The sequence below is a fragment of the Ammospiza nelsoni genome, chromosome 16 (genome assembly GCF_027579445.1).
Source record: "Ammospiza nelsoni isolate bAmmNel1 chromosome 16, bAmmNel1.pri, whole genome shotgun sequence".
Classification (NCBI taxonomy): domain Eukaryota; kingdom Metazoa; phylum Chordata; class Aves; order Passeriformes; family Passerellidae; genus Ammospiza; species Ammospiza nelsoni.
Window position 1 is genome coordinate 6,348,973 of NC_080648.1, and position 18,403 is coordinate 6,367,375.

An 18,403-nucleotide genomic window follows, 5' to 3' on the forward strand; every position below is an offset into this window, starting at 1 on the left:
GAAGCACACAGCACTGGGCACATCCATCCTTGGTAACCTCAGCTGCATCCTTGCTGTGTGATCAGGATTCTCCATCCCCCAGACTGCAAACTGGCACAATCCCAGCAAATGTTATAAGAACTACAGAATGCAGAGAAAGCTTCCTCATCTGAATGGTAACTGACCAACAAGTAGCAGAGGAAGGCTGAAAGCAAAGCATTTGTTACAATTTTAATGAGCATCTACTTTGATCAAAATACAGTAAGAACTCAGTGCCTTGCAGGCAGCTCTGAGTGAATCAGGGCCTGAACATCTGTGTTCATCCAGTATTGCAAAACACTGGGATGGGCATTCAAAGGTCTGGCCCTGCTTTTAAAACTTCCTTTTTGCACACATACATATTTGAAATGTAATACCACTAAGATGATTTATGGACAGTGTTCTAAAACTGACATGGCATAGTAACATGAAAAATAACAAAATAAACAAAATCTAAATAAAATAATAAAGAATGGACCTCTGAAAATGTACTTATCAATTTTACAAGAAATGCATCAAAATTCACATCACACTAAGCTAAGAAGTGTGATGCAATACCTGTACACTTGGTAGTTATGAGCAGTGTAAAATTTTTTCATTGTTGCTATCCCAGGTTATCAGATGGCTGCTTGCTACTCCACAGCCTGGCAGGGTATAGCTCCACTGCAACCAGTAAAATAACATTTTGCAGCCAACTTAAAAAAAAATAAAATTCTATCAGACTCCCAACTGTGATTATAATGTCAGTTCCAGCTGCTGCCTTGTTCTAACACCCCCACACTTCTCAGCTCACAAGGACACGTTCAGTGAGAGAATAGCCTCCATTCAGGGTGTAATTATCAACCTCACACACCTTGGAAACAGAGAAAGCTCCAACACGTGTAGGACTAAAAACACCACCATGAGATTATGGGCTCCAACAATTAAACTATTTCCTCCTGTACTTAATAGACTATTATAATGGGAATATAAAACCTTTTCATTACCTTGACTTTTTATAGAAAGATTTATCATTGGAAAATTGTATGATTGAGATATTAGGAAAAAAACAAAAAGGAGTCAAATGCTAGAAGAGGAGGGCCAAGAACTTGCTCATGAGTTGGCAGGCTGCCCAAAGCACCTCTGCTGGGGAATATGCAACTTTAATCTTTATTATGGAATGATCACAAATGGACTGTTTCAGAATACCATCTGTTCTCACTGAAGCATTGGATCAGCAGGCTGCATGCTTCAGTCTGTCCTTCACCTTGTGTCTGGGTTTTCAGCAAAGCTCCCATTTTGGAAAGGGAGGATTTTTGAAAAGAAGCCTTTTGGAAAGACTGGCATAGTATCTAATTTCAATTTAATTTATTTTTATTTTTGCAGTGTTTCTATTTTGACTTTCCACATTTCTCTGAGGTAAGCTCCAAATGAAACACTCATAGAAAGACAGCACTTCTGATTTCTATTTTCCCTTTGTGAAAAACTAAGTGTTTTTACCAGCTGTAGTGTCCAAACAAGCTCTTTACAGTCTAACCTTCCTCCCAGCCCTCATTCCAGAATATCATAGCAGTTATCTCTGCATCTACAGGGCATGTTTATGAGCAGACCTGAACTTGCTACTAATTCCAAATGTTAATATCTAAAACACAGCAAAGAAATTAAAAATGCTATGTAAAGGGACTTAGTTCAGCACTCCCATCCGTGTGCAAAGGGCACTCTGCTGCACAGCTGGCTAAGCCACTGCAAAGCCATTAGCCCACCAGCAATTAATCACTGATCCTGTTCCACATCTGCCTACAGATGCAATATTGCAACCGAATCTGCTCCTGGGCTTTGAGCACTCCCAGGAGAAGGCAAACAGAGGGAAAGGAACAAACCTTTTTGGCTGAAATACAGATTCAGAAAATCTTTGAAGGATTAAAACATGGGAGAAAGGAGAAAAGATTTATCGGCAAAGTGAAACGTAACAAAGGCATGTAAGAAATACAAGGGGATGTGAAGTTTAGCACAGCGTGGCTGAGGTGTCACTTTCTCCTCTGAGCACACCTGGGGGTGTAAGGTGTGTGTGTGCTGTGACAAAGCCTCACCAGAGGGGGGATGGGTTTGTTTGTAAGGTCCAAACTCAATAAAGACAGAGAGACCTCTTAAATTCCATTTTTGAATAAACACATTTCAGCTGCATGTCCTGCAAGTCCTAGCCAGCAGCTCTCTCAAAGATTTAGTTTCCAATTTTTTAAAAAGCAACTTTAACTCAGTCTGTAGTAAGGGTGATTTACCAGTAGAAGGAAAACAACAGAAAATGAGACATGCTACTGCCATCTAAGAAACAACCCTTAAGCATTGGATACCCAAACACTGCTACAGAGTATTTGAGGAAACTCAGCATCTCCAAAGTATTCACAGAGCAATGGGATGCTCTGCCCATTCAGCTCCACAAGCTGCAGCGCAGAGAGCAACACTGGGGATTTGGGAAGAAGCACTTTGTAAAAATCACTGCTAAATTATCACCCCAGAGTCTGGAAGTTATTAGAAAAAGGGCTTAACCCACAGCAGGTTTGTGAGAAGCCTGGTGATGTCCAGCACACGTTCCATTTTCACCCCTTCCACTGCATTTTAGGCAGCTGGAAAATATCTCTGTGGTGTTAAGGTCCAGTCCTGCCAACTTTGATCCACACCAACATGAAGAAAGCAATTGCTCTGGAGAATTACACCAATTAAAACTGTCAGCTGATAAATCCTCTTACTTGTTTAAGAAACCAGATCTGGCTGTGCAAACTGACAGGCAGTTTTCTGAGAAACTTTCATATTGGAGACAAGGGAGGAGAAGGAAAAAAGAACATAAAAAATAAGCATTTGGAGCATCAAGGTGGTTTTGCATGTGATTTTCAATGTCTGGCAAATGAAGAAAACAAAATTATTGGTACTGAAAATCTTAGCTAAGTTCTCATACATTACTGGAGCCTTACTGGCACACACAGGAAGCATAGAAAAGTGGAGGGAAATTCTCTTTAAAAAGTGTAATGCCTGCAAAATTGCAAATCTAGTTTTGCTCCCTCTAAAGCGAATGAGTTTTCTTTCTTTTTTCTTTTATTAGAACAAGCCTTGTATTTTGCCATGAAAAAATATCTTGACAGTTTTATATAAATCATATGCTTCAGAAAAATTAAAGTGTGAAGATTCTCTGTTATGTTTCCGTTTTTGAAATTTTATTGAATATTCAAGGATTGTTAGTCTATCAACAGGCAGAAAAAATTACTATTTTACTGTTCTGTAGTGATGAAAAGTGACTTTTTTTCTGTTCCCTGCCCTTCTTTTTTTCCTGTCATCTTCCCTCCAAATGAACACCAAAGTAAAAGAAATTGGAAAACATTTCATGAATGGATTATTGACCCAGTTGATAAGCTAAATTACAGCCTACCTTCACATTTCTTAAGTGCACAAATCTTTAAAGATCATTCTCTACAGAACTGCATGTTTTTACCTTTTTTTTTCTTCTACCTCACCATCTACACTTCACCTGTGTTAAAAGAAAATATTATTGTCAAATGCATACTTACTGCTGAGTGTAATCAACATCTGACAACATTTCTACCATTTTCTCCTACTGAGATTGGAGTATTCATTAAGACAAGCTTTGGAGAAATTAAAAGAGTGCTAACGAAATCCTAATTTGCCAAGGTGAAAAGAAGTGACTGCAGTCACTTGCTAATGTAATTATGAAGGATTATGCTCTATGTATGTTTTTTCCCTAAAGAGGACTTCTAAACAGAGTCCTGTTTAAACTTGGGAATATTTCTTGTCTGAAGCTGTCCTTGTGCTATGCTCATAATGACAAAGAGAAGGCAGCCTGGGAGAGAGGTGAAAGTATTAAGTACAGAGAGTGAAAAAAAAAATTCAATATATTTAAAAAAAATGGTGTTAGTTTATAATGCACATTAAAGGATGCAAATCAAGCAATAACTCAGATCCAACCAATTATTTTGTTTTTAATTTAAAAGAAACATATAAGTCATGTTTCTCATTAGTACACCACTTGGAGTTCATCTTAATTTAGTACATAGTCTGCAAGATTAGAGAAAAGATTTTGTCCTTATTGGTGTAAATGGCCATGTTTCTGTGGCTTTAGTCATTCAGGGTTACTCTTCATGTCAGTGATTTACATAACATCAGACAATTTTTTCCCTTCATTGCCATAGCAATTCACCTGTTGGAGGCTGTGCAGTTTGAGGGAAGGCAGGCAGACACTGAAACACCCACCCAGCTCCCTGGAGCTCAGGGATGCTGCCTGAATTCTGCAGTGCCCATCCCAGGGATGCTGTGTAAGAGCCTAAATGAGGGATCCAGGGGCTCTCCAAAATGCAGTTTATTGTATCCAAGGTGTTCCATCAGCCCAGGGTGGTGGGTGACAGAGCTGTGCCCACAGCTGTCAGCTCCAGCTGCAGGCAGGCCTGGAGACCCTTTGGTTTTGGTTACAATGCATTATAGACTTTTCTTTGCTGAGCATCTCAATACAGTAGAACCAATCTATACCTTAACTATTATCTATAGCCTATCATAACTACCCCAATTACCATATTCATGTTACTGTTCTCCAATCACTAAAAGTTAGTACATTACAGTTTAAGCTAGAAATTGTTATTGACTTTTCTTGCAGTGGAAAATTCTGAGACCTTTTTTCTACTTGCAACATTTGCAGGCTTGTTTGCCTGTGCTATCTTTCTTCTTGGTAAAAACATCTTCCTGTCTGAGGAGGGTTTACCCTTTGCTCTAAGTCATAAAAACCCCTTCCAACCAACACACCCTTTGCCTTCTTGGTTATCCAGTAAGACTGGCTCAGCAATTCTTTTCTTCTATATCAGAACTTGCTTCCATCTTTATTCCTTCATCAGACTCTACATTTAAAAATCTTTCTGCTAAGGTCACATCCGTGAGACTTTCTTGTCAAACTTTCATCCTTCCTAACAATGCTGCCTGAATTCTGCAGTGCTCATCCTGGGGACAGGGCATGGTGACACTGCCCAGGGACTGCCCATCACCGAGAGCAGCCCCTGCAGGGCAGCAGGGCTGATCCTGCCGGGTCTGACCCCCCTGGAGCTCAGACAAAACCTCCCAGATTCACAGCATCCTTTTGGAGCACTGCACACTCAGCCCGGTGGCGCTGACACTGGACAGAGAGGCGACACGCTGCCTTGTTCTGGGTGAAATCACCCTGAGGCAGATGAGTGAATTGAGAATATGATGTGAATTAAACCCAGAATAATTCCATAGGAAATCTCATGAGATTATCAGATTTGAGGCACACAGCAAAGGAGAGTCCAGCTGCTGTGAAGGCAGTGCCTGCCCTGGCTGGGCACCCAGCACAGGCAGTGCCACCCTGCAGGGAGGGACCTGAGCTGTGCTGCACAAAACCTCACCTGCAGCAGCTTGCAGTGTGGACGTCTTCAGACTTTCATAAACCATCGTGGGAGTAAAAGCCAACTGCTGACAAACTAACATGATGTGAAGTGAACTAGGACAAGATGTAATGATTTAAACAATTGGTTTTCTAATATAATGTCATACAAGTGCCCTAGAACACAGCAAGGAATCTGCTTTGTGTGCAGAAAGAGCCAAAATCCAATACCTTTTCTATAAGAGCATTTATGCCTACACTTATGAGAAGAACATTGTTGCATTTGACCATGTTTTTTGAAGGTCTTGCTACTTTACAAAGAATAAAAGAAAGCTTTCTGAATTAGATGATACTAGATTATTTTTTATCTAGATTAACTCCCTTATTCCTTTCATGGCACGGCTGCACAAACACTTGTAGTGGCAGAGAGCAAGGAGCTGAAATGAATGGACAGCTTGGAAAACACAGGAGAGGACAGGTTTTTATCCATAGCAATGCTGAATATGTGACCCAAGTTATTTTGCTATTGAAAACATCCAATATTTTTATTCTGGTGCAACATGTCTGAAATCAGCAGAGGTAATGCTGAATATCTTTGAATTCATGCTGTATTATGTTTATGGAAGCTTAATTAAATTAAATGTTTACTGTGAACACACTCATTACAACAAATATCTGCTTCCCAAAAAGACTGCAGGACATTCTTTGATTGATAATTACTGACAATGTAATTTTTGAAGACTGTAAACTGGTAAAAAAGAATTAAAAGTTCTGAATTCCCCTTCTTTCCTGATGGTTTGCAGGGAGTCCAGCACAGAGTACTGAGTGCTGAACACAAAATCTTCTGGATGATGCTGGAGTTGCTTCCTGCACATGAGCTCTGGTCTCTGTCATGAGAATATCAATGGCAAAACAAATTGTTCTAACCAGCTGAAATAATCTAAGCTTTAATCAACACTGCTGAAGGACAGTTATATGCTTTGCTTATCCTGTACATAGTTTCAGGCAGTTGAGAAACAAGTGCTTAATAGTAAAGAATTAATTTCTTTAAAACTGTCATGCAAAAAAGATTCCCAGAGTCTCATTACTTGAATTTCCAGGCAGCAGTATTGCTGAGGTAAAACACTTTCCTCAGCCCTGTGGAGTAACAGATAAGGACAGATGCTGAATACTCATCAAGAGGAGCTTTGCCTACCCTGCTCTGAATCACATGAAATACCTGCTGCTGCTAAAGAGCTCTCAAGACATCTCAAGTTGTCAGCTTTGCTTACCCACTGGCACAGCAGATCCCACTGGTTTCCATAAGGACAGGACAGTGTCTGCTGTCACTAGACAGCAATGGCTCTGGTTGATTGTAAATGAATGGTGCTGATGGGCTCTGAAGGAAGTTTCATTAATCCTGTCCATACCAGAGGAAAGTTTAATTCTTTTTGAAAAGTGTTTTCTAACATAGCTGAACTGTGTTAGCAAAACAAATTAGCTTGTCCTGGGCACTCCACTAACTGCTTTCAGGGGCACATTCTCTTCCCACCGAAGTAAAAACCAAAATTCTGCTCATTCCAGGGATCAAGGCTTAACTCTAAGTGTATCTGACAGTGCTGTCAAGGAGAAGCATCCAGGAAATGCTGCTCTCCACAGCACCTACCCTGACACCCAAAGAGCCAAAGCACCTCTCTAGGTACTCACTGGGCAGCTGCCAACACATCACAGGGACAGGGATTGGTCTCAGACTTAATTTGCAGCATAAATCACGATCATTTGTACACAACAACAGCAACAAAGTAGAAATTCAAACCTCAGAGTGGAGGTGGCTTTGAATTTCTCAGTCAGTGAAGCTGGAGTTTACAGATGGTAAGAAATAAGGGAATTTTGTGAGCTGAAGGTTTTGAACTATATTAAGTAATTAGGCAATCAGCTTATTCCTTACATTTCCTTGGCACAATAGTCCTATTTCCAATGCCGGTGTCTCTTGAAATGTCCCTAGAATGACCCAAAAGGCTCAGAGAAATAAATTCTCAATAAGTTTTTTCCCTTTAAACTGACCATCAATTTGAGTGCAGTGACACTCCAGAAACATTGATTATTGTCTACCCAATTTTCAGTGATATATGTCTATAAAAAGTATGCAATTCAGGGATTTGTAAACAGCAAATACACTTTAAAAATAGAGTTTTAAATAAAATGCACAAGTATTTTCATTGACATATAATTGACTTTAGATATAACTACTGAAATAAAATAGTGTTGACAAAATTGCATGTACAGGTTATGTGTATTATAATGACCATCTCAATTCAGAACTGATTGTTTCTTGACCTCTGCTGGAGTAGGAAATCTACGTCACAATGGGGTTTAGGAAGATGGTGATAATTTAGAAAGATACAGTTAGTTTTTCAGCCCCTTTCTATTCCAAAACTTAGAAAGAGAAACCCTGTAAGCAAAATGAATTCATGGTATCATGTGATGGGAGACTCTATTTCATCTTCACCTTGATAAGACTGAGAGCTATTAGTGAGCAATTCCATTTTCCATAATTCAAGAAACACTTCATTTTTTTTCCTCCAACACCCATTTTGTTTCAAGTACAAGGACAAAGTCCTGGTGCCAAGGATTTCCACAGTGCATTCAACTAACACAGCTAGCAAAAGGTGGAATCCTGTTTTGTGTGTGCACCATTGCCAGGTAAATTCCTTCAAATCCAAACATCATATTTACTGAAGCACAGAACAAACCAGTGTGCTGGTCTTTCTGGGATGATTCAGAAAATGGACTGCCTTGATTGGCAATAAACCATAGATGTTTCTCTAAGTATCCACAGAACATTTTATAACCCACAGAAGGCTAACACTCAGAATCTAGACTCCAAAATAAATTTTAAAATCTCCTAATTCCTTCAGCAGGGCTAAGATTTCAGTCTAAAGACTGACTTGAGAATCATCTCTATTCAGTGAGATGAAAGGTTTTGTGAGGAGAAGAAAAAAGATTAAAAGAAAGAATGGGACACCACCTAAAAACTTTAAGGCCATCTGTGATTTCACAGTAGCATAAAGAGGAATGCAAATATTCTTCCTGAAAGAAGAATAAAGAGAGTTAAATCACAACTCAGACCTCGTAGGTTATTGCTATTTTAGCTTGAACTCTTTGTGCAGGGGGATGAAAGAAAAGCTCAGGTAACTCTCTCTCTTCATGTTGTGGATTCACATTTTCCTAATCGAGGTAGAGCTCAAACATGAGGTTCCCAATATTGTGAAAAGGGGAGTTTTTTTCACAATAAAAAGGCATAGTTAACAGGAGCTGTCATTACACAATCTTGACTGCTAAGTTTTCCAATCCAAGTTTTGGAAATAAAAGACATAATGACTTTTTTTTTCAGAACTTTGACCGTAAATGACTGCAGAATATTTGTAAATCAAATGTCTGTGGAGAACACAGCTTAAAACAAAGCTTTTGGAAAAGCATTGATCTGTTCTACTTGAAAGGATAACAGAAAACAGAGAGAATAGAAAACAGCTTTAATGACTGGTTCAGAACTAGGTGGGTACCAATGAATAAGGCATTTTTTATGAATATATGTGCACAATATAAATAAACCCAGACAGATTTATATGGAACTTATATATAATTACATAAGTATGTATACTCCCAGAGGAGCAACCACTGACTCTTTCTCTAATGATACTCAGCCCCCTCACACTGCTTGCACCAGTATTACAAAACATTCAGAATTCATGCTAAGACAAAAAAAAAAAAAAAAAAAAAAAGATTTAAAAATGAAAGTTCCTATTAAGTCATTTGGGCAAAACTTTATAACAATATGACATTTGCCTACAGCAGTGGGCAATAAAATCTAGACTGACTCACAGCACTCAAAGGAACTGGACCAAATTTTACTGTATTTGGTGAAACTGAACTTCAGTGCAGAGTTATCCATTCGTTTTGGTTAGACAACGCCATTAAAAAGTAAAATAACAAAGTTGAAGCCTTATGAGAATACTGCATGCATTTAAATGCAAAATAAAAATGCATGTACTACTCCATTCAGATTCACAGGAGTGACAAATTGTCCTAATAAATCAGTATTTCTATTCAAAATATGTAAAGCTGTACCTGTGATAAGGAAATAGGTATTTTTTAGCTGTGAGAAATGCCCAGCTATGTGTCTAGCTTCAGTAAACTTTTAACACTCTTCTGCATCTCAATGAGGGATATAGATTACCAGATTTTCATTTGCCAGTTTACTGCAAAGCAGACATATGATTCAATCTTTAGAAGGTGGCTCACTTTAAAATCTAATCTCACATTCATATAGCAACTCCTAATGAGCCCTCTAGGAGTAAACAAATTAGTCTCCAGGATGTATTATGCATTAATTAATCAGACTAATAGTATTATGAAATGTGTAATAAATGAAAATTAGTTCCAAGTATAGTACTTGCACTGAAGAATGAATGTAGAAAAATTAGAACATAATAAAAGTTTTCTCAAATTTTTACCAGTGTCACCTAAATCAACCATACTTCATTAATGACATATTTCTTGCCCATTTAAACTGCATGTTTTGGTGAGACAAATTGCAATATTGCATGCTATTTTATTTTTGACTGCCATGGCAGTCAAACAGAATTCATTTTTTGAAAATGTTGGTAATCATGGAGAGATATCTAACCTTGCACTGACCCGGCTGTAGCAGCCACATGCAGCATATAAAGTCACTTGAGTCCACAAGGGTGGAAACAAGGCAGCACCACTTACTGCAGTTCTTACACACAAGAGCTTATTTGGCCCTGAGCAGAAAATCTGAAAATGCACTTATTGCTAGACCAAATGGACAGAGCACTGAAAGACCTGGAGCTCCTGATAGAGACAGAGAGCTGGGGAAGTCTGGGCACTTAACAGAGAGAGGCACTGTATTTGTTCCTATGTTTTCTCTTGAGTATGAATGATATAACTTCTAAAAAGATATTGCAAAAGATCCCCCAGGAGAGATAAGATCATTAAACAGATGTATCACACACACTGTCAACTATTCCCTATCTCCCCTGAAGTGTTGCCAGCATCCCTCCTCAGGGTGATGCTCATGCCTGACCCCCAGTGAGTGCCAGGCTGTGCCAGGTGTGCCCAGGTGTGATCCACGCTCACAGCTGAGAGCAGAGCAGTGCACACACACAAACACACACACAATGCACTTCTACTGGTGTGACATGGCTGGGGGAAAGCCAGGGAGCTCTAAACCCTGCATCCTAAACCAGGCAGGCACATTTATGTGAATACTGCACTAAATGATCAGGCTTATGTGCCAGAGGAAATCTCAGCTGGGATGAAAATGGTGGAGAACCCAGGGCAGAGGCAGTGTACAGCTCTAAGGCAACAGGCATCCCTGTATGCATCAGGTTGCTATTTTAAATTGTGATCAGCTTATTTTGCAATGCTTCTGCTGATTTCAGGTTTAACCACCTCTTAAAAATCTCATTAACCAGCATTTTCTTTCTTTCATGGTAAGAGCTAATGCCAGTAGGAGACTGGATCAAGGGAAAAAAAAAAATGCTCCAATCAGTGATTTTGTCCAGAACTCTCTACATGTAAGTCCACTTAACTACCCACTCACCCCAGACTTCTCACTTCAATAGAACTTGCTCATAGCTATGCCTAAACCCAGCTTAACTTTTCAAATTAAAAAAAAAAAAAAAAAAAAAAAAAGAAAAAGAGAATAAAAGGCTAGTTCCTCTACTAAGCCACTTCAAAATTATTGCTGGCTGCAGAAAGGGATAATTTAAAGCAAAACCCTCAGCTGTGGTTTTGTCTTCAGAATAACTTGGGAGTGATGCACAGAGTGGCTTTCTTAGCCCAGCCTCCTGAGGTGCTTTCAATATCCAGCTCAGTCAGAATTCCCCTGCAGGGAGCAGAACTCCAGCTGAATTCAGGTTGCCTACAGCCATCACCTCTGCTCATAGCATAGAGTAATAAGCCTTTAGGAAAGATGTGTTTGTCCAGCTACAGTCTTTCCTAAGGGTAGGAGAGATGTGCAAACCAGTCAGAGTCCCAGGATCTTTTCATATGTGCCGTACTTTCACAATATACAGCTAAATCAGTTTTTCCCCAGGATTTTCTTCCAGATTTAGTTCCCAGCAGTATTCCAGCATTAAAAACAGCTGAAGTGAACCACACAGCCACCTTGGCAGAGCAGAGGTGGGACACCACTGTCCTTCCCCATTTTCCCCCCTGCATACCAGCACAGTGGGATACAGAGGGAGCATCACACCTTCACTCCCAACAGAGAAATGTGGCCTCTGTTACAGCCACCAATATGCATGGGCAGTATTCAGCAAGAATATTAAACACTTTTTTTTTTTTTTGAGCCAGAGCTCAACACAAAGTTCTAGAAACAGTTTTAGTATTCCAGTGTTGCACAGTCAGCATATAAACTTAAGCTAAGCTTTAGGGAACAAAACCCTATTAACTTAAATTGTATCTCCTATTGACTTCAGAGGGATGTACATCCCTGGAAGAGAGAACTCTTAGTACAGACTGAAAGAAGCAGAATAACTCTTGCATTAAATCATCCTGTTATTTTAAGAAAAGGTTAATTTGTAAAACAAATTGAGCTTCACAAGGGACTAATTGACTGGAAAATTTTCTTTTAAAATGTCTTCTAATTATACAGGTGAGAAAAAAAATCTTTTCAAAGAACTTTTATAATTAAAAATCATCCTTGATACATTTCTTTTAACATTTATTTAACAAAGTAACAGTACAGGAAGGTTTAGCCAAGAGAAAATCATCACAGTCCACAGCAGTGCAATATGTACAAACAGGATAAATATATGAGAAAGACAAAGTCTGTGGTTGCTGGGAACAATCTAGAAAGAAGTCCATAAGCAAGTTTGAACCATTGAAGGAAAACATGAGATTTTCTACTGGAGTGATTCAGCAGAGACTGAGTTCTCTTTTTACAACTGTGAAATGAGCACCAAAGACAAGAAGCCTTATCTCACTAGGAAATATCCTCCCCCAAAAGTGTGTTAGACTTCTCTTCTTCACCATGATGCCTGAAATACAATGGCAGGTGTCACTCATATGAACAGTTATTTTTGTCTTTCTTTATCCCTGCCATAGTAGTGTAAAGAAAACCCTTGGATAAACACAGAGAAAACTTTCTAGTGCGATATTAGGGTAAGAAAATTGTGGAAGGACAGGTTTAAAGTGAAAGCACATATTACTTTGCTTTTTTTTTTTTTTAAACTTCTGCATATGTCACAAACATTTGGGGGATTTTGGATGCTGTGAGAAACTTGTTTTCTTTGAACTTGACTTGAAGCTACCTCAAGTCAAGGGTGATTTCAAAACTGCTGGGGAAGAGCAAGGTGTTCCCAACATCAGGTGGTACAGATCTACAAACTGAGCACCAGCACAGCCCCGCATCGGGCTCTGGGTTTCCAAGCCTGGTTTCTCAGAGTACCAAAAAGGGCTCTCAAAGATGCCTAATGGGGAATCAGACAATCAAATCTATAGAAGCATCCTAAAGAACAGCCCAGGACAAAGATCAGGACCAAGGGAATTGTCTCCAGCTCTCAAGCTGCAGTAAAAGAAAACTTTCTCATAGCAGATTACTGCAGGGAACACTTGAAAATCAAGGGCATTTGGGAGCATGTAAGAGTTGATTTCTGGTCTTTATGCATATAGCATAATGAATTGTTTATCCAAAAGAACACTAATACAAGGGGACATTGGTTTACAGAACTAGAAGGGCAAAACTCTCAGAAAAAAACCTGGTGATGAGCAAAAATGGGGATAGTAAAGGACTGTTACCTAAATAAAAGATTGTATGAACTTAGAAATGTCTCTGTGTGAAAGACAGCTAAAACTAGTTTAGCTGGACTAAAAAGATATCTGGAATTCAATCAAGTGGCCTATAACAAGCAGAATACTCCAAAAGGCTAGAAGGCATTTAAATTATGCTAGTTGAGCTGCTGGGAAAGCCTTTGTCCCTGAAAGAATGGCCTCAGGTTGGGATAATCAGGAATGGTATAAATTAGCCCATGAGATGGAAACCTGGTAGTCTTGGAAGATGACTAAGCCAGAGGCAAAGCAACTCATCCAAGAGACTACACGTTTTTGTCAGACTCTATTCACAGAGCAACAAAGAATTATATAAGTGAGGAATAAAAGAAGTTTATTTGAAGAGTAAAATAATAGCTGGTGATCAGAGGTCTTCTTTTAAATTTGAAAGAGAAATTCTGTTTGCAGCCTCTCATGCTCGGGGACTACACTAGCTTTGCCACCTGCTTAAAAAGGATATATTAAGAAAGAGCAGAATATCCAAGAGCTATACTCTCAGAAACTCCAGAACTTCAAGAAACAGGATAGGTTAATTTCAAAATATTGTATCGCTTTTATATACTGGCAGCAGAAGCATGAAATAATGAAGAAATTAATTCAGAGTTAGAAAAATAAGATACAGAACCAACATTTTATCCTTCTGGAACTTAATTTTCCTTTATGTACACCCCAAGAATTACATGTATCCTTTTTCCCAGGACAATGCATGGCAGCTGAGATTCACCTAATTATTCACTGCAATTCCCAAATATTGGACTGTTGCTACAAATATACTCACCTTTAGGGATGGCTTACACTTCATGGGCCATGAGCTGCAGATATGGCCATCTCACCAAGTTTCAGAAATTTCTATCACTATTTCATTTTCTACTACAGTTATCTCTCAAACTTGGCTGATATTCATCTTATTTCAAAAAGGTAGTATTTTAGGTGCATTACTTTTTAATGGAACTGGTGAAAAGAACTTAGAAAAATTATTGTGATGTCAGTGAACACATTTCAGTACCGTAAAGGCAGAGCTCCCTTTCTCATTTCTTCTTTACAAATATAATTTCTAAGTGATTAAAGAGGAAGCTTGTTGATCCAACAGGAATGAAAGGAAGGGTTTGTCAGAAGCCCTTGTATGGAAAGTGCTCTGCACAGTGTTTTCTCCCTTCTGATCCCCTCTGCAATCCATACTTGGCATTTCACACCACACTTTAAAAACAGAATGAGACTCACAGGAAAACAATAATGAAACCTGTTGAACTTCTGTGTTAATCTCTAAGTTTTCACCTTCCTCATCCACAGATGGACAGCTGTCAAATGGGGATCCTTTTTCTGAACTCGCATTTAGCTTCCTTCCCTTCAGTGAGCACAAGGTGGTTACACACTCTCAAGGCACTGAGACAATGATAACTATTCCCAACACAAACCAGGAAGATGTTATAAATCAACTGCACAAGAATTATTTTTAGTAAATAGAAAATGATGAAGCCAAATTTGCCTAGATAAATAGTGACTATGTAGGATATAAGTCCTTTTTAGATGAATATGTGCAAACTTCATTAATATTAATAAGCCACATATGCCTTGAGAAGACACAATCATTGTTCACTGAATGAAATGTTCTACCTAGTCCTCAAATAAAAAGATACAAAGACAGCAATCACTTATTAGCTCATTGCATATGGGCTGGTGGTGGAAATAAAGCATTCTGATGGAAAGCCCTGATTGTAATCTCCCAAAACAGTGTCCCTTGCACCATTTCAAAGCTGTTAAAATCTTCCTGGCATATTCCAAGTACCTACTGCTGTCAGGGCTTGCTGTCACTAAGAAAACAGTGGAGTGATTTGCATTTGGAGTGTGATTGTGAAGCAGCAACATAAGACACTGTGATTAGGAGAGCGAGTGAACCACTTCTGAAAAGGAAGAGCACAGGATTAAAACTTAACATGACTTACATGTTGGTTCCATGTTTTTCTACTGCAAACTCTATTGCTCCAAAAAGGCTACAAGTCTACTAATAAACGTACAGTTCCAATAACACACAGCTAAACTGATGGGAATCTAAACCCTCTGCTGAGCTTGGTGGATCTACACTGATTTCCATTACTGACAACCTGGACCAAGATTCTCAGTTACTGTGTGTTGCAAGTAAAGCAACATGGAAGCTCCTACTCTTGACTGTAGGATTCAGCTTTGGAAATAATTATTTAGCTTTTTTAGCCATATCCACCACATGTCTGAGCCAAGGCCCAGGGTTGAAATGCCAGTCTGTCACCCCTGTGCCAGTGCATTCCTGTCTGTGTGTTCACAGCCACAGTCCCTCCCTGCTCTCCACACCAAGTCCCTACTTGCAAATAGGTTCACACCAAAGACATCACTGCAAAGCGGTGCAGGACCCCAGAGTGCAGAGCAGTGTTCCCCAAGGACCAGAATTCAAGTGCTTCATTGTGTTTTCAGGCTTTGATAGCAGACTACAAAGCAGTTTGAAATGTATTTTGGAGTTTGCAGCTGTATAAACTGAAGGGTAGGCATTGCCCTTGACTTCTCATACTCCAGAATATGGCTAATTTCTAAATCCCCTCTGTAAGGCCAGAATTATGCACATATATAAATTATATGTTTTTTTTCCCTGATTACTTTTGTTATTTCAAATGTCAGACACAACAAAGGCTAGGAAATGCTAAGAGCATTCACCAGAATGGGTGCCCTTCTCACTCAGCAGCATTTCCCAAAGATTGAGAAATGTTTCTTTGGGAACAGCAATAGTTTGGGGTAATGCACTGCTTTTCAATCTCAGCTTTACTTTGAAGAAGCTGTATAGGTAATTTATAAACATTATGACTGCTCAGAAAATAACCAAAATAGTCAAAAGTTACCTGTGTAACCAATGCTTGCTTGTAAAGAAGCCACATGAGTCAGAAGATGTGAATTCCCCACTGAGAACAGTAGGTGCTAATTCACATGACAATGATGTAATGACACCCTCTGGGAACAGTAATATGACATTTCTTTAGGGTAAGTCACCAGAAAAAATTTCCACCCCCATGTTTTTCAACAACTTTTTCTCACAACTAGGCCAATTTGCTCATCTTCAGCTATTTGAGGGGCTGTTTTAGAAAGAGCATAACAGAAATAAACAGAAAATACTGAAGAAGGCAGAAGGAAAAATAAAGGTAGTGAACTGGACTTATTCTGGGGCACAGTGGGACTCAGCTGGTTCCAGGGATGACAACTGCAGAATCTTCTGACTGCACATTTACATTCCTTTCCGTTTGGTTTTTTTGTTAATTTTGTTTGTTTTTGTTGTGGTTTAACCCCAGCTGGCAACAAAGTACCCCAGCCAAAACCAGCACAGCTTTTTAAACAGAGCTGAAAACCAGTTCCTCATTTTCAGCTTTGTTCATATATTGGAGCTTAGGCTTGGGGAGCTGATGATGGAATGTAGTGATATTTACCTTGTAATGCCACTCATGGTGCTACTTTATAACAAAATGATTCTGGGGAGACAAGGGAGAGATTTAAATGGCATTATACTGTATTTGCCAAACCATATTGCTAAATCCTAATTCTACAGGACTTCCTAAATCATACAGTGCTGCAGTAGCTGCCATGAAAAATACAACCGTGTTCATTACATTTGGTTGTGAAGGGGTTTTTATTTTTGTTGGGTTTTACTGGTTTGGGTTTTTTTTTTTAACTAAACATCTGGTGTTTTATCCACATATAGGATTTCAGGTGTTGAAAGCTTGGAATGGTCAGACTGGATCAGAAGAACATCCCATGAGACCAATTTCCTATTTGCTTCCATGAAATGGAAACTCTTACATTACTCTTCTCTATTTACTATGACATAATTAGAATTTCCTGATAATCTAAAAGGTAGGAATATATAAATGTTTATTTAGTGAAAAGCACAATTCACTTTGTGTAATTCCAGAAGAAGAGAAGGGGACATAATTTGTTTTTGACTATCAGAGTATTACTACATATCAGCTTCTAACTAAACCAGAAAAATGTATTTCCTAAACACGTGGGCTAAAGCTTTTTGTCTTTATTCCTTGAATAGCAGTGGGTGGCTCTACATCTCAGGCCAACTACCTACACCACTCTTCAGAAAGTCCTACAAGTTGTAATATCAGCGTTGATTGAAAATATAATTGTGTTTGATTATAAAAACGTAATTTCTTAGTGCATAACTAGAAGATGTTGAATCCCACAACTGAAGAACAAAAATTCTTCTGTGACCAAAGTAATACCCCAGAGTCAACAATTCAGTAAATAAGTATTTTCTGTAAATACAAGGCAGTAACCACTTTAAAAAAGAGTGCAAATATGGCATTAGTTGGAGAGTTGAGATCATGTTCCTCACCACACAAAAAGGGTCTCAGTTTAAGGTCCAAACTACAAGATGAGTTAAGAAATGACTTTCCCTAAATAAAGTGCTGGACTTTCCATGCAAAAACCAGTAGTCAAAAAATCCATGCAACTTTAAAGACTTTTTCATAAACAGCAAACAAGAAGAAATAATCAGAAACAAACAAACAAACAAAACCCCACAAACAAAAAACCAACAAAACAATCCCCCCACTGCTAAGCCACAGAGTAATGCTCTAGATAGATACTGTTTCTGCTCCTTAAGAAATTTGAAGATATTGTTCAGATTGTTATGGGAAGTGGAGAGCTGAAAAATCTGGAAAAAGCTTTAGAAATTGAACTGTAACTTAGAAAAAAAAACCCAAAAACCCTACCAAAGAATATATCTAGGTTTCAATTGTTTTATACATGCAGGAAAGAACTGTAAGTACATATATAACTGTCCTCAAATACATAAAAAGAAAAATAACAATAACAGTGGAAGATATTCTGATTAAAATTGACTTTTAAGTTAAAATTCAGTGTTCTTTGAGATGTAAAGGTATATGAAATGAGCATCAAAATTTCAAGACTGTTCTTTCAAATGTAAATGCTTTTAGAGAATTGTTATTGTTATTCAACCTCCAGGAGAAATGAAATACAAAGTTCTTATAATTATATATTTTAAGGAGGGGAAAGTATTTCACTCAAGTTTGTTTTATAACTTTCCCATACAAAATTACGACCACAGACAAATAAAATATCAGTTTGAAAATGTAAAAAACAGTTCAGTTTCATGGTTCAACAGAGAATAAGCCCATAGCTCAGAAAGGC